The sequence below is a fragment of the Macrotis lagotis genome, chromosome 2, assembly GCF_037893015.1.
Source record: "Macrotis lagotis isolate mMagLag1 chromosome 2, bilby.v1.9.chrom.fasta, whole genome shotgun sequence".
NCBI classification, from domain to species: domain Eukaryota; kingdom Metazoa; phylum Chordata; class Mammalia; order Peramelemorphia; family Peramelidae; genus Macrotis; species Macrotis lagotis.
The window spans coordinates 328,608,539-328,631,003 of NC_133659.1; the positions used below are offsets into that span (position 1 = coordinate 328,608,539).

The 22,465-nt window shown below is 43.7% G+C and overlaps 1 pseudogene; it reads left to right on the plus strand.

Annotated features, from left to right (window-relative positions):
* Positions 1 to 613: 613 nt before the first annotated feature.
* LOC141512264 (ubiquitin-like FUBI-ribosomal protein eS30 fusion protein) overlaps positions 614 to 22,465 on the plus strand; it is a 37,143-nt pseudogene continuing 15,291 nt past the window's right edge.

Here is a 22,465-nt window from a genome sequence, read left to right on the forward strand (position 1 = left end):
CGGCGCGCGGAGGAGAGAGCGCGCACGCGCCCCGCGCCGCCGCCGCCGCGCACGCGCACGAGGCCTCCGCCGCCGCCGCCGGCGGGCTCCCGCGCACTCCGGGGGCCGCGAGCCGGGAGCGGACACGCCCCCGGGAGGGGCGGGGCCCGGGATGGGGCGGGGCCGGGAGGGGCGGGGCCCGGGGCGGGGCGGCAAAGTCCGGGAACCTCCGGGGGCGGGGCTTGGCCTTGGGGGCGGGGCCTCCAGAGGCCCCCCCCCCCCACCGTGAGGGGTTTGGGCTGATCCTTCGGGAATCAGAGGAGGAGGCTGAGGCCCGGGGGCTCCTCTCCGGAGACTGAGGACAGCCCCCCCCCCCCCGTCAGGGAGATGGGGGCCCGGGAGGAGATGGGGAGGGGACAAGGGGCTGCCAGCCCCCCAAAATGAGTGCCCCCGGGTCCGCTGCTCCATCCATTAGCACCCACCCGCGGCTCTGGGGTTGCCCAGGGCCGTCCTCCGGTGTCTGAGGCCGCATTTGAACTCGGATCCCCGCGGCTTCAAGGCCGATACCACCCCCATTTCACTACCCAGCTGCCCACCCATCACCATCTATCCATTGCCCACTCCTGCAAAGCCGATGCGGATGCAGCCTAAAGGCAAACGTTGTGGGGAGGGGGCTCACCCTGGATGTCGCCTGACTTGTGACGGGTAGGGGATGGTTCCTTTTCAGTGGGGGGGGCGATAGAGATTTACAGCTGGAAGGCATTTTCAAGAGGCCATTGAGCCCCAAAGAAATGAAGTTACAGGAAAAGGCAGAGCTCAAGCCCCCTGACCCCCAATCCTGACATCTGTCCTCTCTTTCCTCTTGGGCAGTCCCAGGTTGCAAGGTCAGAGTGCCTCCCAGCTGGGGCCTGAAGTGGACTGCGGTAAAGTTCCTAACCAGTCTCCAAAGGAGCCTAGCCATTTTGGGGTTCAGGGTCAAAAGACCCAATCTTTGAAGCCCAATTCGGCCACTCACTTGGGCAAGCTCCTTCCTTCTCAGTTCCCTTAAAATGAGGGGGTTAGGAAAGATGATTTCTCTCTGGTCTCCTCCTCGGAAATGTCCATTTGAGCCCAGATCAACCAACCCAGCCTGGGAAACTGGGAACCCTCCTCCAGCAATGGCCCCAAGACCCAAAGACTGCCCAACCTGACGCCGGGGTCAAAGGTAAGCTGGCAACCTGATCATTTTGTGAAGAATTCCAACCCTGACCTCCCAGGATAAGGTTTGGGGCCAGGCCTGCCCCTTGGCTCCCCTCCTCCTTTGTTTCAGCTCTCCACATTAATCCTGAGGCCCTTGGAAAAAATAGATAGGTATTAGAGGAATCTTGAATGGGGAGGCTTTCTCTGAACAAAGAGAAACCAGACCCAGCAGGATAAGCAGGCATGTATAGAATACCTACAGAGCACCATGGAGTGGGGGAGGGGGATCAGCCAATCTCAGAGCGGCTGATGGGAAGGGCCCCAGCCCCCCAAGACAATGACCCCTATCAAACTCTTGTATGTACATATGAATCAAAATGCTCTACCAGCTGTGGGAAGTGTGTGTGACTTTGTTGGATGGAGGGAAGGGCAAATAATCCCCGTGTGAAGCAAAGATTGGAAGAGAAGAGGAAGGTGCTGGCTCAAGGGAGGAAATAAATGCCCATTCCTTTAGTGGAGGGCTTCTTCACCTTGGGTGTTTCCTGGGCTCCTTTACTCTTTTCCTGATCATGTTTTTAGATAAATGAAGAAAATGCTAAACTTCAGTTAGATTAGTAAAAGGAAAGATGTCATTTTTCCCCATCCAGATTCACAAGCCCCTGGAAACTTTCCACACACCTGTAGATCCCAGGTGAAGGGGGAAGAGGAAAGGAAAGGAATAAACATTTATATTTCAAATATTACCCATTCTCTGCTGTAGTAGAGGAAAGGGAAGGAAGGCATGTTTTTAAGCTTCAAAATTCATTGTGATTCCCAGCACCTGGAGCCCAGAGCCTGCCTCAACTGGATGGCTAGAAACACCAAATGGTGCCCAGGAAGTCACTGCTGCTCCTTGCCAAAGGGACTCAAGGGCCCAGATCCACAGTCAGGAGGCAAACTGCCATAGGGCCTGGGAACCACCCAGATCCGGGGCCCTTGCTCCATGAAGTCCCCTCCTTGCAGGAAAAACAACTTCAGGCCCAGGTGGAAGAGGGGTGGGAGGATAAGGGGAGGAGGGGGGCAGTGATTCGGAGTGCCCCCAGGGTCCTGCCCCTGAACTGGCATAAATCATGGAACTTTTGGGAAATGCCCAAAGCAAACAGACTTGCCTCCCTCCAACTGAAGACCTCTGGTGCTCAGGATCCCAGATTCCTCCAGGCTCTCATTTCTAAATAACAAGGGAAAAAAAAACACCTAAATAGATGGATTACTCCACTACTGGCTTGCATTTTACAAAAGCCAGGAGAGAGAAATGACCCATCACCCTCAAGTGGGGGGGGGGGGAGGAAGCAGAAGCAGACTCCTACCATGTGGCAGACTGATCCTGGAGCAGATACCCACCCTAATGAGAAACTGAATTCTGGCTAAGATAAATGGGGGCTTTTTAAACCTCATTGCAAGTCAAAAACTGACTGGGTAGGCACAGATGATGTGGCCTCCTGAGATGGGCATCCCTCCCCTCCTTTTTGCCTGGACTTTATGGAGCATGGTTCTGCCTGTGGGTTCGGGAGCTCCCTCTAAGCTTCAGCATCTCCACTTAATGAGTGTGTCTAGTTTCTATTTCTGTAGAATTTGATGGGGGATGATAACAGGGTAATTGAATGAGTTGTTTTCTTTCTAGTGCCAGCCCTCCCTGCCCTCTGGCTCCCAAGTTTCTCCCATTGTCCTCCTGGCTTTTTAAATTTCCTTTTACTGTTTTACTGGGGGTAGTGGGTAGTGGGGGGGGATAAGGAGGAACTTTCTTCCATTTTATTTTCCTGGAGAGTAATACCTAATCTAACATGCCCATGATTCATGTGTAGTACCATAGAATTTGACAACTGGCAGCTAGGCCCTCTGTGCTACAAGTTAGGAAACTGTAGGCTCGAAAAATGGAAGAAACTTCCTCAAAATCTTGCTTGCCCATCCATCAGTGGCAGAGCTGGGAAGGGGGTTCTTTGGGGGGCAGGGACAAAAAGTATGACACTGTGGAGTCCATAAAGACAAGGATTGGGATTTTTGCCTTTTTTTGTATCGTTGCCAACACTAAATATAGTTGATGCTTACTAGGATGTTGAACTTGGAGTCAGGGTACAAGAGTAGTATAGTGGAAAGAGCTTAGTATTGCTTAAATACTCCGAAGTCCCTATTTTATGGTTGAAGAAGAGGTGAAATGACTTGTTCAGGGACACACAGCTAGCAAGTGTTAAGACCACATTTGGTTCTTCCTGATTTCAGCCCCAGGTCTCTACCCGATGAGCCATATAAATGCCTCTCAGCTAGACATGACATCATAGATCCAGTGCCAAGAAAAACCTCAAAAGTCCAACTCTCAGAGCCCCATGGAGGAGAACTGATTTGCCCAGTGTCCCATGTCAGAGATGAGAGGTGAAGCCAGTTAATGGCAGAAAATTTCCACCATCCCCTTCTGCCTTCCACCTCCTTCCCATGGTCCCTTTCTCCATATCTCATGAATATAAGCCTACTGACCCAGCCTTCTGGCACTTTTCACATACCCTGCTTCCTTTGTGTGGTTCTCAGTAAATGACACCAAAAAAGGAAATATGAGGGGAGAAAGCCAAATCCAAAGTCAAAGTGGCTGACACCTAGACCTGATGAGAGTTAGGATCTTGGAGATGCATTTTTGGGGAGAGGAAAGAGAATGAGAATGATTTCACCAAAATCCACTTACGTCGGCCTTGACTATGCTCTGCCTCCATTTCTACAAGGAAAAAAGGAGAAAGAGATAAGTGTTTTACACTGAGTTTGTACATCTTCCTGTGGCCCTGCCCCACCTGCAAAGTGGGAGACCAGAATTCTGTCAGAAGACCCAAGATCCTCTCCCTTCCCTAATGCAATTCAACAAAACATGTTATGTACCTGCTACGTACAAAAGAATAGACTCGATTTCTGGATCCTGGGGATAACTCAGCTTTAAAAAAAAAACCTAACAGTGCTTTCAGTAGAACTGGAAAGATACTCGGTTCAATTCTGAACATCCATTGAGATCCCTGTAGGACCTCTACGATCCTACCCTATAGAGTTAGAACCAGAAGGTTGGGTATCATGGGAGTGAATATTCCCTTATTCTTCCAGCTGATGTGGAGCACAATCTACCTATTTCATGGGCTTGTGGGACCATGGATTTAGAGGTGGCAGGGACCAGAGAGGTCATTTTGACCAACCTTCTCATTTTACAGCAGAAAAAAAGTAAGACCCAGAATGGTGAAGGACTTGCTCAGTCTCAAGGATTTATCAGATCTACCTAATTGCATGTCAAGAATTCTATCCACTATATATACAAAGCATTTGAAAATATTGGACTATCAATAAGAATAATATTAGGGTTAGATATATAGATATGGGAAGCCATCTGTATAGAGATGATATATCTTTATAATACACATATATGTTTACATACATACATACAGGGGCAACTAGACAGCACAGTGGATAGAGCCCTGGCCTTGGAATCAGGAGGACTGGAGTTCTAATCCAACTTCTGCCACCTACTAACTGTGTGACCTTGGACTTGGGCAAGTTATTTAACTCCGATTGCCCTGCATCCAGGACCATCTCCAGTCATCTTGGTTCATCTCTGGCCACCAGACCTAGATGGCTCTGGAGGAGAAAGTGAGATGCATCCTTCCCTTACTCAAATGAAGGACAAAACATCTATTATTATCATCATCATCATTGTTATTAATTCAAACATATGTATATATATATATATATTTGAGAATAGATACTCAAATCAAAGAGAGAGAGAAGCAGGGAAGATAGGTAGAAGGGAAGAGGGAAAGGAGAGAAGAGATGGGAGAGATGGAGAAATAAAAGGGGGAAGCAACCCAGGATCTTAGAAAAACCTGAATTTAGGGACTGATAATCCAGCAAAGCAAATTTTTAAAAAAGAGGAATCAATTCAAAAGGGGAAAAAAACAGGCAGATAAGAGAATTAGGAAAGATGAATGTTCTAAAGACTGAGGAAAAAAGGAACATTGAGAAAAGGGAGTAGTCAACAACATTAAATATTATAACAGGTCAAAAAGGATGAGGACCCAGGGAAAAAAAAAAAACATCTGGTCTAACAGTTAAGAGATGGTTGGCCCCCGGCCAGCTGGGTGAGAGCCTTTTTTCTAGAGTGGTTAGGTCTGAAGCCAAATTACCAGGTGATGAGAAGTGAGTGGGTGTTAGGAAGTGGAGGCAACCACTGTAGGCAATTCTTTCGAGGAGTTTGGCAATGGCAGAGAGAGACTGGGTAATAGCTTAAGGAGATGCAGGGTCAAGTGAAGGATTTTATAGGATGGGTTGGGTATCCATTGCTAAAGCCTCAAGTCCACAGAATTCCATTCTTCCTTCTCTCCAGCTCTATTCTCCCCACCCCACACACACACTTTTTCTCATTTATACAAATACAGTCCACCAAAAAAAAAAAAGAAAGAAAAGAAAAAGTATATTTATGGCTATTGGTTTTTGGTGAGCAGTCAGGGATTCCTAAAATAGCAACATGACTGATACTGAAAATGTCACATTTTGAAGTCAAGCAGAACCTTCCAAATAGTAGAATATACTGGAAAGAAGGTTGTAACAGTTTGGAAAGGCCAGATCTCCCAGGGTTGGCTGTCATTTGCAAAAGAAAACTATGTTCAATTCACAGCTTTCCTGGAAGAAGGATAAGGATCCCACCCCACTTTGCCCATCTAGCCACGTCTGAAGAATGATCTAAGTCCTTTATTCTCAAAGAAGACCATGGTAATGCCACGACAAGCACATGAATTGGACTTGAGGGGAGGCTGGAGGGAGGCTGCTGTGCTAAGTCATCAGACTCACTATCTCCTCCAGAACCATTTGGATTCAGGAGCCGGGTATGAATCAGGACAACTGGAGATGGCTCTGGTTACAAGGTAATCAGGGTTAAGTGCCTTGACCAAGATCACACAGCTGGTGAGAGTAAAGTGTCTGAGGTCTGATTCGAACTCCTGACTCCAAGGCCAATGGTCTAACCACTTCACCACCTAACTGCCTCTGAAATGCAGAATATCAGAATTGGAGACCTCAGGAGTCCTCTACTTCATTTCTGTCAGGAATCACCTCTTAAATCCCATGATAAGTCGGCATCCAACCTAATTTTGAAGAGAACCAGGGATGGGGAGCTCACTACTCTATCTAGCTCTGAATCTCAGAAAGTATTTCCCTTTTATTTAACCAACATCTATCTTTCTGAAGTCTATCCCCATTGCTCCAAAACTGATCAAGTTCAGAATTCTTACAAGGTCATTTGAGGGAGTTAGTACTTGGAAGGAGGAAGTTGAGGAGGAGAAGTGGATCAAGACAAGGGAGCAGAGTCTTTGTGTCAAGTGCCAGGGATGCCATCGCATCTTCCCCTGAATCTCTTTTGAGAACATTCTGTGGCAGACCAATTTCTTTTGTGGTCCCCCAACAAGATCCACCATGATCATTCCCCACCTCTCTGCTCTGCCTCCTCCTTCCTCATTTCCCTCTACCAACACATCTCTCCTCTGCTTATCCAAATCCTACCTTTCTGGAAGAACCAACCATTCAATTCCCATTCAAGGCTGGAGCCAGCTTTAGCCCAGAAGAAACTCTCCCTCCTCTGAAGACCAGTGACAGCCATCCTCTGTGGTACTACAAGACTCTATAGCTTCCTAACTATATTATGAGACAGGGAGACTTAGAAGACTCCTTTGGGGGGTTAACTACAAGACTCATCACTGACACACTCTGGCTGTCAAGACTCTTGGGCAACCCTCTAGACTAGACTAGACTAGAAACTGGTTGAGGGTATGTATTAGCAAAAAATCACTTCCTTACCAGAAACCCCCTAAACCAGTGAAATATAAAAAATAAGAAGACTAGATCATAAATTCTTTGAAAGGAAGAGACTCCATACATATGCATGTATTTGTGTATGTATATTCCTACCTGTCTGTCTGTCTATCTAATCTATATAGACATTGACATACAAAACATAGCCACATATTTATAAATACATGTTCACACCTACATGTTTACATTTACAATGCACAAACACAATCTTCCCTGATATTGTGAGAATATGGATGAAGTGCTTCTGTGGTCCTCTTCATGGGGAGGCCCTCTCCCACAGAGTCACATGGAGAAGGCTAGCACGAGGTGTCCTGGGCAAGCCTAGAACAGGGTTGGGACCATGTCCTGCTTGTGACTTCTGTCCTTTGGGGGAAGACTTTGTGGGCTCCAGAAAGGTCAGTTTGCTAGCACTTGATCTAACAAAGGCCCAAGGAATGATTTACTCTTCCTAGCCCAGAATGAACTGCCTCTGAGATATCAAGTTCCTCAGCAATGAACCTATTTCTTCATCCTGGAAGCTCCTTTAACATCATTCTCCAAGACTAGGCAGCTAGATGGCTCTTTGGATAGAGCACTGGACCTGGAGTCAGGAAAACCTGAGTTCAAATCCAGCCTTATATACTTACTAGCTCTTGGATGACCTTGGTCAAGTCACTTAGACTCTGCCTCAGTTTCCTTTTCTGTAAAATAAAGCTGATAATAGCACCTTCCTCCCAGGTGCGAGGTCTCAAATGAGACTGGTACATAGCAGATGCTTAATAAATTAGTTTTTTTCCTTCTCTTCTCCTTACACCTGGGCCATTGGTCCTAGTTTTATCTTCTTCTGAGAAATATAGAAAGCCTAATAGATAGGCTCATGGATTTTATAGTTGGAAGGAAATATAAATATTGTGTCTTAATGTATATAGAGATGTACATACATATTACATATAATATAATGCACATGCATAAGTTATGGGAAAGTATGGGAGGAAGAGAGGTAAGAAAAGAGGAAAGAAGGGAAGGAATGGAGAGGGGGAAGAAGAAAGGGAGGAAATAAGGAAGGGAGAAAAGGAGGAAGGAAGGGAGGGATGGAGGGAAAGAAGGAAATGAGGGAGAGAGGATTTATTATAAGGAAAGACAGTTCCTGTGTCATTCATTCCTTTTACAGAAGAGGAAACTAAGGCCCAGAAAGGAAAGTGACTCACTGAAGGTCACAGAAGAAGTTAAAATCCCAACCAGGACTTGAAATCTGATACTTTTTTACTTTACCTTTTCCAAAAAGAGGTTGTATTAACAATATGACAATCACTATCCTCAGCACTCCTCCCATTGAATTCTCCCTTGCAAATAAAGAGAAATCATCTTTTTTTTTTAGGTTTTTTGCAAGGCAATGGGGTTAAGTGGCTTGCCCAAGTCCACACAGCTAGGTAATGATTAAGTGTCTGAGGCCAGATTTGAGCTCAGTTACTCCTGACTCCAGGGCCGGTGCTCTATCCATTGCACCACCTAGCCACCCTTAAAAAAAAACAGTCAACACACTGGTTGTATATAGAGTATACTGTATTTATCCATAGTCCCCCACTTCTCTATGGAAAAAGGAAAGACATGTCTTTCATTGTTTCTAGGTCCAAAATGGGACCAATAAGCTAAATTCAGCTGCTTTTGAATGTTATTTTCATTTATACCTTTGTAGTCATTGGATATATTAACCCCTCATTGTTCTCACTTGAGTCTTCATTCATTCATACAAGTCTTTCAATGTATCTCAGAATTACTCATATTCGTAATTTCTTGTGGTAAAAAAATAATCCATTATCCTTTCACGTCCTGTTTTGTTCAGTCAATCCCCAATAAGTGAGTATCACTAGGAAGTGATTATAGACAATGAGTAAATGCTTGTTGCCTTGGCTTCAGTACATGGAGGACCTCCTATTCTGCCTCTGAGCTCTTTAGATGAGAAGTGAAGTAGTAAGATTGCTGAGTCAACAATTTTGTGAAGGCGAAGAGAGCACCAAACTCAGAGTCAGGAAAATCTGAATCCAAATCCACATTCTGATCCTTCCTGGCTAGGTGACTGTGGGAAAGTCACTTAAACCTTTGGGCTTCAGTTCCATCATCCCTAAAATGAGGATATTGGACTAGATGATCCTTAAGGTACATTCTAAAATGGAACTGAGAACTATGGTCCTGATGATTATTCCTTCCAGCTCTCTTTTCACTACATAAGACTGACTCTCCAAAAAATGTGCTTAATTAGTGTATATAGGGATGCACATATATATTACATATAATACAAAGCACATGCATAAGCTTTGAGAAAGTATGGGAGGAAGAGAGGGAGGAACAAATGAAAGAAGAAAGGAAGGAAGGAATGGAGAGGGGGAAGAAGAAAGGGAGGAAATAAGGAAGGGAGGGAGGAAGAAAGGGATGGAGGGAAAGAAAGAAATGAGGAAGAGAGGATTTATTAAAAGGAAAGATAGCTCCTGCTTTCAAGGAGAATACTTTCTAATGGGGAAGCCAACACATGAAGGAGAATGGGGCAGTAGAAGGAAGGGTAGAGAACAGGAAGGTACTAGATGCCACAACAAGGTTTTAAAGTCCAGAAAATCAGGATGAAGATCCAGAGGAGAGGGAACATAGGCCTAGGCCCTTCCACAAAATGGAGGAACTCCCCAATAGGAGAAGAGATGCCTAGAAACTTCCTAAAGGTTTGACTTGCTGAGAATTTGTCTGCCCACTTCTTGCTGCCCTCAGCCCTGCCCGACTTGTTTGAAAGTCAACAATATTCAGCTTAGTTGAGGTTGGGTTTCAGATGAAGCATTGTACTTTGGGATTTTATTCCTTTATTGCACCATGTGACCAGGATTCCTGTGGCTCTGAGATGTTCTGGGCAGGGGATCAAGTGTCACCCTCTGAGGCAGGTCCATTTCCACAGGTGCCTCAGGTGTATTTATATAATGGTTCAGTAACTCATTCCTAGTCTTTGAAATCATTTTGCTTGGCTGCTACTGCCAATAGAGTCGATCATGGAAACTCCCCTGAGAATTCTGTTTCTGGCTTTCCTTGTTGCTGTTTCCATGTTCTAGGTGGGCTATTTTGGGTAATCAATGATTTTCATCACAGCCCAGCCTCCCACTACTGCAATACTTTCCATCTCCAACCCTTGCATTTTGTACCATTCCAACAGTAAAAGCCTTTAATCAGGACAGAAAAGTGTTATAAATAACCAGAGGAAGACAGCAGCAGCAGCATCCTCTGTCCTTACATCCAGATGCTCATAGCTTCTTAGACCAGCCAAAGGGTTGGGGTGGGATGAAATTTCTGGTGGAAATGTCGAGGAGGAGAAAACTCCCTAACCTTATGTGGGATAAGGAAGCTGTCAGTTGTCACCCCATTTTCTAGGAAGGAAGGAAGGCAGGAAGGAAGGGAGGCTGATCCAAATTAGGCTGATCCAATTCAGCTTTCTACTCATTGCCAATTGGGAGCAACTCAAAACTCTCTTTTCTATGTTACTTTTTTCTAAATTTGCACCTAATGACAATCTCTCTCTGCAAGACTAAGAACCCTCCAGACTTCTTTTCATCTCCTCTTCCATTTGCTCAAAGGTAGGGAGAACAAAGCTCATCCCTCTTCGATGTAATAGCTGTTGAATTATTTGAAGATTAGGAAGGAGGGAAGGAGAGAGGGGAAGGGAAGGAGGAAGGGAAGATAAAAGGAAGAAAGAGAGGAATGAAGGGAAGATTGGAGAAAGTGATAGAGGAAAGAAGGAAGAGAGGAAGGAAGGGATAAAAAAGAGGAAAAGATGGAAAAGGGAAGGGAAGAAGAAATAGAGAGAGGGAAAAAAGAAAGGAAAGGAGGAAGAAGAGGAAGCCCCTAAAGACTGAATTTCCCTTGACTCTGACTCTAAACTACCAGTTCAATATACATGGAATCAGTTTCTTAGGGTTCCATTGTCCACAGTCTCCAGAAGTTAATGGAACCAATCTTATCCCATCACCTAAGCATTTATAAAGTGCCTACTATGTGTAAAGTCCCTGTTTTTGGCAGTCTTTGGCACTTGTGTTCCACAGGGGGTATAGCTTGTAAACAGAAAAGCAGAGGGATAGGAGCTAGAGGACTTCCAAGTGAGGAAACTCCCCACTCCAATGGAAATCAACCCATTCTCTGCAACTTGGAATCTTAGAGTTGCCCAGAGCTTGCAGAGGCCAAGTGATTTGCCCAGGGTCACACTAACAATAGCAAGCATTATTTATCTATAAAGAAATTACCTATTTCTTTAAAGTTTATAAAACAATTTACATATAATATTCCTCTCATTTGATTTTCACAATAACCTTATCAAGGTAGGTGCTAATAAGGCAGAAAAAAGTTTAGTGACTTGCCCAGGGTTACACAGCTACTAAGTGTCTGAGGCTGAGGTCTATTCTGTGCTATCTACCTGCTTTTGCTACATGCTAGTCACACACAAAAGGAAGTGGGTTTTGAACTCAAGACTTTCTATCTTTAAATCTGACTCTCTATTCTCATCATATGGCCTCTCTCAGAAAGGGAAAGTATATTAACCAACTTGGAGATCAAAATATGCTTCCTGTTGGAGATGGCACATGAGCTGTCATCTCCTTGGGTGACTGGACCTGTAGTCAGGAAGACTCATCTTCCATAACTCAAATCTGGTCTCAGACACTTAATAGCTGTGTGGCCCTGGGAAAGTCACCTACCTCTGTTTGCCTCAGGAGATAGCATCTCTCCAAATTAGGCTGATCCAATTCAGCATCTCAAACTCCCTTTTCTATGTTACTTTTTTCTAAATTTGAATCTAATGACATTCTCTCTCTTAGGCTAAGAACCTCCCCCCACTTCCAATGTTTTAGAACCCCCTCCAATGAACAGTCATTTCCTTGCCTTACCATTGTTTTGAATTGAAGGCAAGTTATTTATTATCATCATCATTTGTGAACCTTTATGAAAAATGACTGACAAATGACTGAATGAAAGCAGATGGGTGATTCTGGAAGCTGAAAGCATTAGCTTTCCTAAACAGATTTCTCTGAGAACTGGAGTTGGACTCAGTGAAAAGCTATGAGATATTACCACAATGGGAGGGGCAGGTCATTGATTATAAGATCACAAAGCCAGCAGCAGCTGTTGCCAACCACTCTGAAGAGGCAACCAGCCTGTCTCCTCTGAGGCTTCCAGTAACTTGATTATCTAGGCAGATCTAATCCAGGCTTTCAGGATAATTTCCCCAAACTACCTTCATGCTGGAACACTGACCATTATCACAGAATCTCAGAGTTCTCAGATTCCTCCCACTGAAATCCAAACCTAAAAAAGATTGCTCTCCTAACATATATAATAAGTGGTCATCTAGCCTTTGCTTGGGGATAACCAGTGAGAAGGAATTCACTCCCTCCTGTGGCAATTTGCTCTATTCAATCCAAGTTTCCCCTAATAATGTAAACCTACATGGGCCCCTTTTTCATCTCCTCTTCCTCCATTGCGCATAGACAGGGAGAACAAAGCTCATCCCTCTTCCATGTAATAGCTGTTGAATTACTTGAAGATTACAAGTCTTGGGCAGCTAGGTGGTGCAGTGGATCCCTGGAGTCAGGAGTCCCTGGGTTCAAATCTGGTCTCAGACACTTAATAATGACCTAGCTGTGTGGCCTTGGGCCAGCCACTTAACCCCATTTGCCTTGAAAAAAAAAAGGTTATAAGTCTTTCTTCACCAGACTAAATCATTTTTTCCAAATGATACTCATATGACATAATCTTGAGGTCCTTCCCAATGCTGACTTCCCTCCCTTCCAGTTTATTTTGCTGTCCTTCCTAAAACACAGCCCCTCAGAATTGAATCCAATAATCTATATGGGACTTAACCAGGATACTTCCTAATTCCACTCTAAAATTCTGAAATTCCCTCAGGGTTTATTTTAAACATTTTCTGGAGTTGCTAGTTGGTACACCAGGTGGATCCCATGGAGACTCTTGACTGGACCAATGACAAGTTTATGCTTCTTAAAAGATTCAGGACAAGAAGGGAATCTAAGAGAAGGCCAAGATCTTCATTTTTTTTTTTGCAAGGCAGTGAGGTTGAGTTGCCCAAGGTCACACAGCTAGGTCATTATTATGTGTCTGAGGTCAAATTTGAACTCAGGTCCTCCTGACTCCAGGGCCCCTGCTCTATCCACAGAGACACCTAGCTGCCCCCCCCCCCAGTTTTTTTTTATGACCATATCACACTCACTATTGTTTTGTATTGAGTTGGAATTTCAGAAAATTCCTCAGGTCCATCCTAGACATCTTTAACAGACTGATAAAATCTATGAATTCTTTCTCAGAATAATATTCTTAAATGCATCAAATAAAATACATTGAATTATTATTATTATTATTATTACTTTTAGCTTTTTGCAAGGCAAATGGGGTTAAGTGGCTTGCCCAAGGCCACACAGCTAGATAATTACTAAGTATCTAAGGTCAGATTTGAACTCAGGTCCTCCTGACTCCAGGGCTGGTGCTCTATCCATTGCACCACCTAGCTGGCCCATTGAATTATTTTTAAAAGACATATTGAAATTGTTATCAAAATATTTTTTTTAAGTATGAAGAGGAAAAAAGTATGCAGAACTCATGTTAAGAACTAGGATCAAATACAAATTCCTTTATTTAGCATTTAAAACCCTTTCCCAGAGAGTATTTGCACAGTATTTCCCTTCACATATTCTTCTGTGACATCCAAACTGGTCTTCCTGCTGTTTCAAATCAATAAATCCATCAATAGGCATTTATGGAGCACCTTTGGCATGTGAGCACTGTGTCAGATTATTCAAAATAAAAAGAGATGATGAAATAGCCCCTATTTCTCAAGGAATACCCATGTGTACATTTATATTTATAATATGCAGACATAAAAGAAATACAAGGTATTTGGGAAAGGGTGGGAGAAATCTCTACTTTCATAGAGAAGGTAGTGAGTGCTTGGCCTGAATCTTGAAGAAAATGATGACTTTTAAGGACCCCTTCAAGGCATGGATTCTATCTCTCACCTCCCTGACTTTGCCTTGGCTGACCCTGCTGCCTGGTATGCTCTCCATTCTCACCTTTTCCCCTTGGAATCCCTTACTATTTACTCCCTTTGTGACTAAGCTCCAAGAGGCCTTTCTTGATTCTCCAAGTTGGTAATCCCCTCCTTCCCTCAGTAAAGATTACTATTTAATTATCTTGCATATACTTTGTGCATCTTCATATCTTTATATCTATAGGTTTCTTCCTTTGTGGCTGTTCAGTGGTTTCAGTTATGTCTGACTTCATGGCCTCATTTGGGGTTTTCTCTAAACACCTCAAAGACAAGGTTGTTTCCTTTTTGTTTTTATTTTACAGAGATTTAAAAAATCGACATGCCCTAGATGAGTAATATCTAAGGAGAGCAGATAAATGGAATTCTAGGCCGGTATTCCTTACTCCAAGGAGAGGCGAATGATCTAGGTCTCTGACTCCCAGCTCCCACTTCCCTTCCTGGAAGGAATCAAAGTCTCTCTTGGACAAGAAATGCAGGGAAAAGACCCTAGAGATGTCTCATCTTCTCTCCCTGTGAGCCTTTTCTGGACAGACCCACTTGGACATATATCATCTCCATGGGCATAAAGCACATACATACCCCCAAGGCCACCATGCTACCCTGGTTCAGCTGAATTGAATAGAAAAGGAGAGTCTCAGGAATCTTGTTTAAAAAGGTAGAGGAGAAATTTCTGTTTCCTTGCTCCTCTCCCCAATTCAGATTAGGCAGAGAGCAAGCATAAAAAATCCTCCTGGTAAGACTCTGAAATGACAAAGAGGGAGAAGGGAACTACTGGAGTGATTTCCAGGCCCAGCTAGTCCTTTAGGAGAAGGTACAGAAGGAAGACTAGAAAGAAGTGAGCACAGGATACGGGGCCCTGCCTTGTGAGGTGATGAACTTTTATCATGAGGCATAGCCAATGCCAAGGCCTATGGCCAACCAAGGGCATACCTTGGCAACCAAATGGCTTGCCAAGAAATACAGGAAGGAGAGTCATACCCTTTCTGGTGTAGGCCAATCTCCCCCAGGCATGAGTAAAGAGGCCAAGTCACATGCCTCTTCCTGGGAAGGGAAAGGGGGAGGGTCTGTGAAGAGGGATAAAGTTACCACAGTTTGGGAATCTGGGCAAAAGAAGCTCAGCAGAGAGGCAGAAGCTGTGCCCAATAACCTTGACAAGGGCACCGATTCTCTCCTTCTGAAGCTGCCTATAACCAGCAGTCTATAAAAACCACCTTCTCCCAGGCTGTTGAGCGTCAACAAACTACAAGACTGGCTATTTTTTCAAGAGACTGAAGAGAATTGTGCAGTCAGGAGAGGAGAGCTGTGGGGAGTTGGATGACCTGTGTTCTAAGGCCTCTCTCAGCTCTGATGTTCTCCTTATGAACCCGTCTTCCCCCCACCTCTGTTGAGAGCTCTCCAAGGCCCCTGCCCCTCCACCTTGGACATTCTATGTTCTGAGGTTCTTCCTAGCTCCAGTACCCCATTTTCAGGACCTTCCTACTCTAACACCCTATACTTCAAAGGTCCTCCAGCTCCAATATCCCACCACTCTGGGATTTGTGAGTTGACAGCCTCCTGGGCCAGTCTTTCCCAGGCAGCTCCCCATATCCAAGAACTCCCTCTGCCCATCCCCAACTACAGAACTGATAAGTAGTTTAGGTAATATCAGCAGATCCCTGCCTCTTTTCCCCCTTTGAGGACCAGCTTGAAGCAAAGGGAGAAGACAGGGAGGGCAGGAGGGGAAGGGGAATAGACCTTTGATAAAGATTCTGTTTGAACACAGAGGAGAAAATAAGAGGATGGAAAGCCAATCACTTGGTGACTCAGTGGGGAGTCAGACTAGAACCAGAGGGGGAGGGATGGATAGATTTTGAGCTGATTTGATTTGAAGCAGTTCATGAGCATTTATTAGACCCTTGTTGTGTGCAGATATTAAGCTAAGTACTGGGGACAGTTAAGGAGCTTATAATGGGGGAAAATCACATAAAAGGGAACTGAAAGGGGAGGAAGATGTAGGGAGAGTTGGCAGTGGAGCTGTGAGGGAAATGAAGCATAATTGATTTGGATGACTACCCAAAATGGAAGCCTCCTGGGGAGGAACTCCCCAGTGGGGAGAAGGGAAAATGAAGAGTAGATGGATGGTCCAGGGTGAAAACCCCATGATGAGGGATTTCTAATCTGTGCACATGGATAGGAATGAAACATTTCCTTATGAGAAATGAATCCCAGAAAGTCATCTTGATACCCCAGTGTACCCCAATACTTCTTCAATACTTAAAGTATTCCAATGACTTCCCCATTTTCATAATTCCCAGAATATTTTAGAATACAAAATGCATAGAATTAAAAAGAAGTCAATTATAATGAAATAAAATTATCACAAATTTTCAAAAGTCTTTCCTTCCAATTACATGGATTAGAGAGGCAGTCTTGGGAGGGGGGAAATTCTGGATTAAAAGACTGGAAACCTGATTCTTTATTTTTTTTACTCTTTTTTTAAGGATTTTATTTATTTTGAATTTTACAATTTTCCCCCTAATCTTACTTTCCTCCCCCACCCCCCACAGAAGGCAATTTGCCAGTCTTTACACTGTTTCCATGATATACATTGATCCAAATTGAGTGTGATGAGAGAGAAATCACATCCTTAAGGAAGAAACATAAAGTATAAGAGAGAGAGCAAGATCAGACAATAAGTTATCAGTTTTTTCTTCTAAATTAAAGGGAATAGTCCTTGGTCTTTGTTCAAACTCCACGGTTCCTTCTCTGGATACAGATGGTATTCTCCATCACAGATGGCCCAAAATTGTCCCTGATTGTTGCATTGATGGAATGAGCAAGTCCATCAAGGTTTATCCTCGCCCCCATGTTGCTGTTAGGATGTACAGTGTTTTTCTGGTTCTGCTCATCTCACTCAGCATCAGTTCATGCAAATCCCTCCAGGCTTCCCTGAATTCCCATCCCTCCTGGTTTCTAGTAGAACAATAGTGGAACCTGATTCTTTAGAACCTGTTTGACCTGGGCAGAGTCCCTTCCCTTCTCTGGATTTGTTTGCTCTTTTGTAAATGGTCCAAATATCTGTACCCTATGGCAGCAAGTTGAACTTCTTTCTAAGCTTGTCACCTCTTGCCAAGTCCTTTCTTGTCTCTAGCTTCTGGAGCTCTCTTGCCTAGGAATTTACTTTGTTTTTTCTTGGCCTCAGAATTTATGCTTTCATTAGTCTGGTGATCTCCTGAATAAGGAGTTGGACATACCGCCTTCGCATTTCAGAGCCTTAGAAGGCTGCCTCAGTTTCTGAGGTCAATAACTTACCCAGAGTCACACACAGCTAGAGTCAAAAGCAGAACTGGACCGCAAGGCTTCCTGACACTGAGATTGTTTCTCTATTACCCTCCTGTCTCTCTATGTAGTGGGAGTTCAACCCCTCTTTTTTTTTTTGCTTTTTGTAAGGTATTGGGGTTAAGTGACTTGCCAAGCTGCCCCCAACTCCTATTTTAAAAAAAAAAAAGTCATGATCCCTTAGGTGGCACAATGGATAGAGCGTCGGCCCTGGAGTCAGGAAGATCTGAATTCAAATCTGGTCTCAAACACATAATAATTACCTAGCTGTGTGACCTTGGGCAAGTCACTTAACCCCACTGCCTTGTAAAAAAAATAAACAAGGGGGCAGCTAGGTGTTGCAGTGGATGGAGCACTGGCCCTGGAGTCAGGAGTGCCTGAGTTTAAATCTGGCCTCAGACACTTAATAATTACCTAGCTGTGTGGCCTCGGGCAAGTCACTTAACTCCCATTGCCTTGCAAAAAACCCTAAAAAAAAATAAACACAAAATAAACAAAAACTAAAAGTCATGATCCCCTTTGGCAGTTTGGGGAAACCCAAGAACCCCTTCTCAGAACCTTTTAATGTATAAAATACATAGTATTATATCGGAAGCTAATTATATTGAAATACGGTTTCAGAGACTATGTATTAAGAACACCTGATCTAGTACCACTTCCTTTAAAAAGAATAAGGAGCACTGAGTTGGGGGGAGGGAGTTTTTCAAGGTCACACAGATCCCAGGCTCACCAACAGATGGGACCTCAGACATCACTGAGTCCAAGGCTGCCATCTTACAAGTGAGGAAACTGTGAGCCAAGGAGTGGAGAAGTCCATTCAAGGCCACGAACGAGCCACTGGATCATACATTTAGAACCAGGAGAGACATAGGGTCGTCTTTTCTTAGCTCTCACCCTCATTTTATAGAGGAGGACACAGATCCAGATGGTTTTCATTTAATCCCAACTTTCTATTGGATTGGAACCCCCATTTTCTCTAAATCACCTGGCTCTTTAGTTACTTGGATCATTCATCATTTAAAACAAAGCAGAACTACGGCCATTGTAAGGTGAATCATCACCCGTTCCAGTTATTTTTTCCTCCACAGAATGACTTGGCTTAAAACAAGAGTGACCCACAGTAAGGTAGCGGGTGAGGTGCCCTTCTTTGCTGAGGCAGCAGCGCCTCCTATGGGAGGCTCTCTGCCAATGTTCCTCCACCAGGTTTTGTTTAGTCCGAAGGAGCCTGAGAAATGTTCTTACCTCTCCTCCCCTTGGGGATTCTGCTCATCCGTGATCAAGGAGTAAAAGCTAAGGGCTCAGATCTCACCTCCAAGGCATCAAAACAACAGGTTTGGAGATGAAATTCCAGGGATTTGGTTTCTAAGAGATGCCACATTATCTGGATGACAGTTTCTTTTTCCCTCCTTCTAGCCCCAATTTTCTGAGATGCCTAAGGAGATCAATGTTGATGTGACGTAAAAGTCCCAAAGGCCAGGTGACAATGAATCTTTGTTGTTCTTTGGTTGTGTCCAAATCTTTAAGACCCCATTTAGGATTGTCTTGGCAAAGAAACTGTAGTGACATTATATTTTCTTCTCCAGCTTATTTTACAGATGAGGAAATTCAGACAAATAGGGTCAAGTGACTTGCCCAAGATCACTCAGCTGGTTAGTGTCTGTGCTGAGATTTGAACTCAAGAAGACTTCCTGATTCTAATGCACCACTTAGCTGCTGGGTAATTATGTGTCTGAGGCTGGATTTGAACTCAGGTCCTCCTGACTCCAGGGCAGGTGCCCTATCCACTGTGCCACCTAGCTGCCCCTAATTCATTTTTTTTTTAGATTTTTCAAGGCAATGGGGTCAAGTGGCTTGCCCAAGGCCACACAGCTAGGTAATTATTAAGTGTCTGAGGTCAAATTTGAACCCAGGTACTCCTGACTCCAAGGCTGGTGCTCTATGCACTGCGCCACTTAGCCACCCCCCCATTCATTTTTTAAAATTCATTTAAAAAAATTTTTTTTCATGAGGCAATCAGAGTTAAGTGACTTGCCCAGGGTGATACAGCTAATAAGTGTCTGAGACTGGCTAGGAAGGATGTTCTAGCCTCTGGAACCCCCCTTAATTCTAGTACCTACTCTCTAATTTCTGATTTAGCCTGTGTCTATCTGATTTCTTACCTAGCTATCTATCTTATCTATCTATCTACTTGTAGAAGATGAGGCCTGGAATTCTCTTCTGCCTTTCTTTGTTTCCCTAGCCTTGGTCCAGGTCTTGCTGCCTAGTGGTCAGTGCTTAAATGCTTAACCAACAGCAAGCTTAACACTTCAAACTGATAGGGCAACCTTGGATGTGACACAAAGACAACCTTGTTCCATTGAGCCCAACTTGTCTTTGCCTTGGTTGTCCAGATGTAACTGATAGTGAGAGTAGGTGACTGAAGAAGGGCTGAGAGACCCTCTAAGGTAAATAACAAAGGAAGTCATGCTGAAAGTCTCAGGCCCAACTGAAGGAATATGGCTGTTGAGACAATGGCAGGGTCACTTACCTCCAAGGTGTGCTTTTTAGACCGGGAGCCCAGGGTCAACCTGCCATTCTTGTATCTTGGCCATGTTCCAGATGGTGATGAACCGGTATTGACAAATCAAGAGATAAGTCTTTACTATTGTTTCATGGAGTTGTATCACTTTGCAAGGGAAATATTTCTCTGTTACCTATAGCCCAAGTGGATATTTTTTCTTACAAATGGCTGACTCTGGGTTCTGGGCTCAGTCCAGGTTCAGACCCCAAAGAGAGAGGGAGAGAGGCATTAGGCTTCCCAATCATTCTCTGGCTCATCATGTTCCTGCTTTACCAGGAAAACTTCCTTACACAAAACTGGTATGACCTTTGTCTAGGGTATGTATAAGAAGGATAAACAGGATCTCTTCTAGAAAGATAGTCAGTGTAGAAAGTGGTAGATATCAAGGATAGGCCAGTTATTTATTTCTGCTATTAACAAAAGAACTATTTAAAACATCCAAGACTCATAAGCTCACATTTACAAATCTGTTGAATATAAAATAACCCCTCACTAAAGGCTCATAGGAACCCATAAAAAACAGACATACATGTTAATTATCATCTCTATTATATCTTATTAAGACTCCTGGAATACATGTGTGATGAATGTAAAATATCACTTTCACATCAGTCTATGCTCTCTGAGCAGTAGATATTCTGGCCATTGAAGTTATAACTTCGATTTTAGGCTTGAAGGATGATCCCATCCCTGGTCATTCTCTACCTCAAGAAGCAGCATATAAGGGGTGGCTAGGTGGCGCAGTGGATAAAGCACTGGCCCTGGAGTCAGGAGTACCTGGGTTCAAATCCTATCTCAGACACTTCATAATGACCTAGCTGTGTGGCCTTGGGCAAGCCACTTAACCCCATTGCCTTGCAAAAACCTAAAAAGAAAAAAAAGAAAAAAAAAAGAAAGAAGCAGCATATAGTAGAAGAAATTGCAGTAAGCATCTCCTGCTCCAAGTCAGTATTCCCAGAGCCTGAACTCCTAGACACTCAAGTCTACTTAATCTAGAAACTTCTATCTCAGGCTCAAAGATCACCTGGCTTCAGGGAAAGCAAAACAAAAGAGAAGAGGCAAGGATTTGCTTACCTATCTACTGTCTTATCTGGCTATCTACTCACAGAAGAGGAGTTCCCTGAGGCCTGAGTCCAGTTGCTTCATAGTGGTCATTGCTTAAATGTTTAACCAAAAGAGAGCTTAACATTCCCAACACATAGACCAGCATAAATTCCCAATTCCATATGTTTACCGCTGCCAAAATTGCTATTGGAGATGGGAAGGGAAAAGAATTTCCTTCCCCTTCATTAGAAATCCAAGAGAGAGGCTGTTTTGAGTCCCAAGTGATGAATTCAAAATAAACAAAGAGAGAGGGGATGACTTTTCACATTCTAAGTGGGTGATTCTTTTTGACTCAGTTTCTAAGCCTCATTTTTGTAGATCCCTTTGGGAATCAAAGGAACAAAACAGGCTCTCCTTTAACAAGGACACATACATCATTGGAAGTGGTTTGAGCCTTGGGGCTAACAAAATGGGCAAGGGTGCAGGCTCAGTTCCTTGGGGAAGTACCCCAGTCTAGAATACTGGATGGGGTAACCCAATTACTCCCACTGGAGCTGTACATTTTATTTTATTTTTAAAAATGTATTTTGAGTTTCACAATTTTTCTCCTAATCTTGCTTCCCCCTTTCCCCACAGAAGTTAGTCTGTCAGTCTTTACATTGTTTCCATGGTATACATTGATCTAAGTTGAATGTGATAAGAGAGAAATGATATCCTTAAGGAAGAAAAATAAAGTATAAGAAATAGCAAAATTGCATAATAACTTCTTTTTAAAAAAATTCAAAGTAACAGTCTTTGGCCTTTATTCAAACTCCACAGGTCTTTCTCTGGATACAGATGGTATTCTCCATTACTGACAGCCCTAAATTGTCCCTGATTGTTGCCTTGATGGAATGAGCAAGTGCATCAAGGTGGATCATCCCACCCCCCCCCATGTTGCTGTTGGGGTGAACAGTGTTCTTCTGGTTCTGTGGAGCTGTACATTTTAAACCAATTAATTGTATGATCAGAGAATATGTAATATCCCTCTTCCATCTTCTGATGAAGTGTTAACCTTTCTAAAGTGACATTATTATTATTAATATTAATTTTCTAATCTCATTCTTAAGTTCATTAGAGTTTAGACTGAAACAGTTCTCAGATAAGTCACTACTCTGCTATTATGTCCCTTTCCTGGAATGTTCTGTTATCTATTGTTATATGGGCAAAATGGTTGCTTTTTGGTAATGGAATAAAAGGATTAGAATGTCAAGGCATGGTTTATGAGCTCACTTAAATCAGCTCCAGGACCACTCCAGTAGCAGATTGACTCGCAGGCATGATCCACAGAGGGGAAGAAGGGGATGATGGGGATAACTTCAGGATGAGATGTCTTCTAAGGTCTTGAGAAAAATTACAGGACTTTGAATCAGGAAGACCTGAGTTCAAATGTGACTTCAGACTCTTAAAAGCTGTGT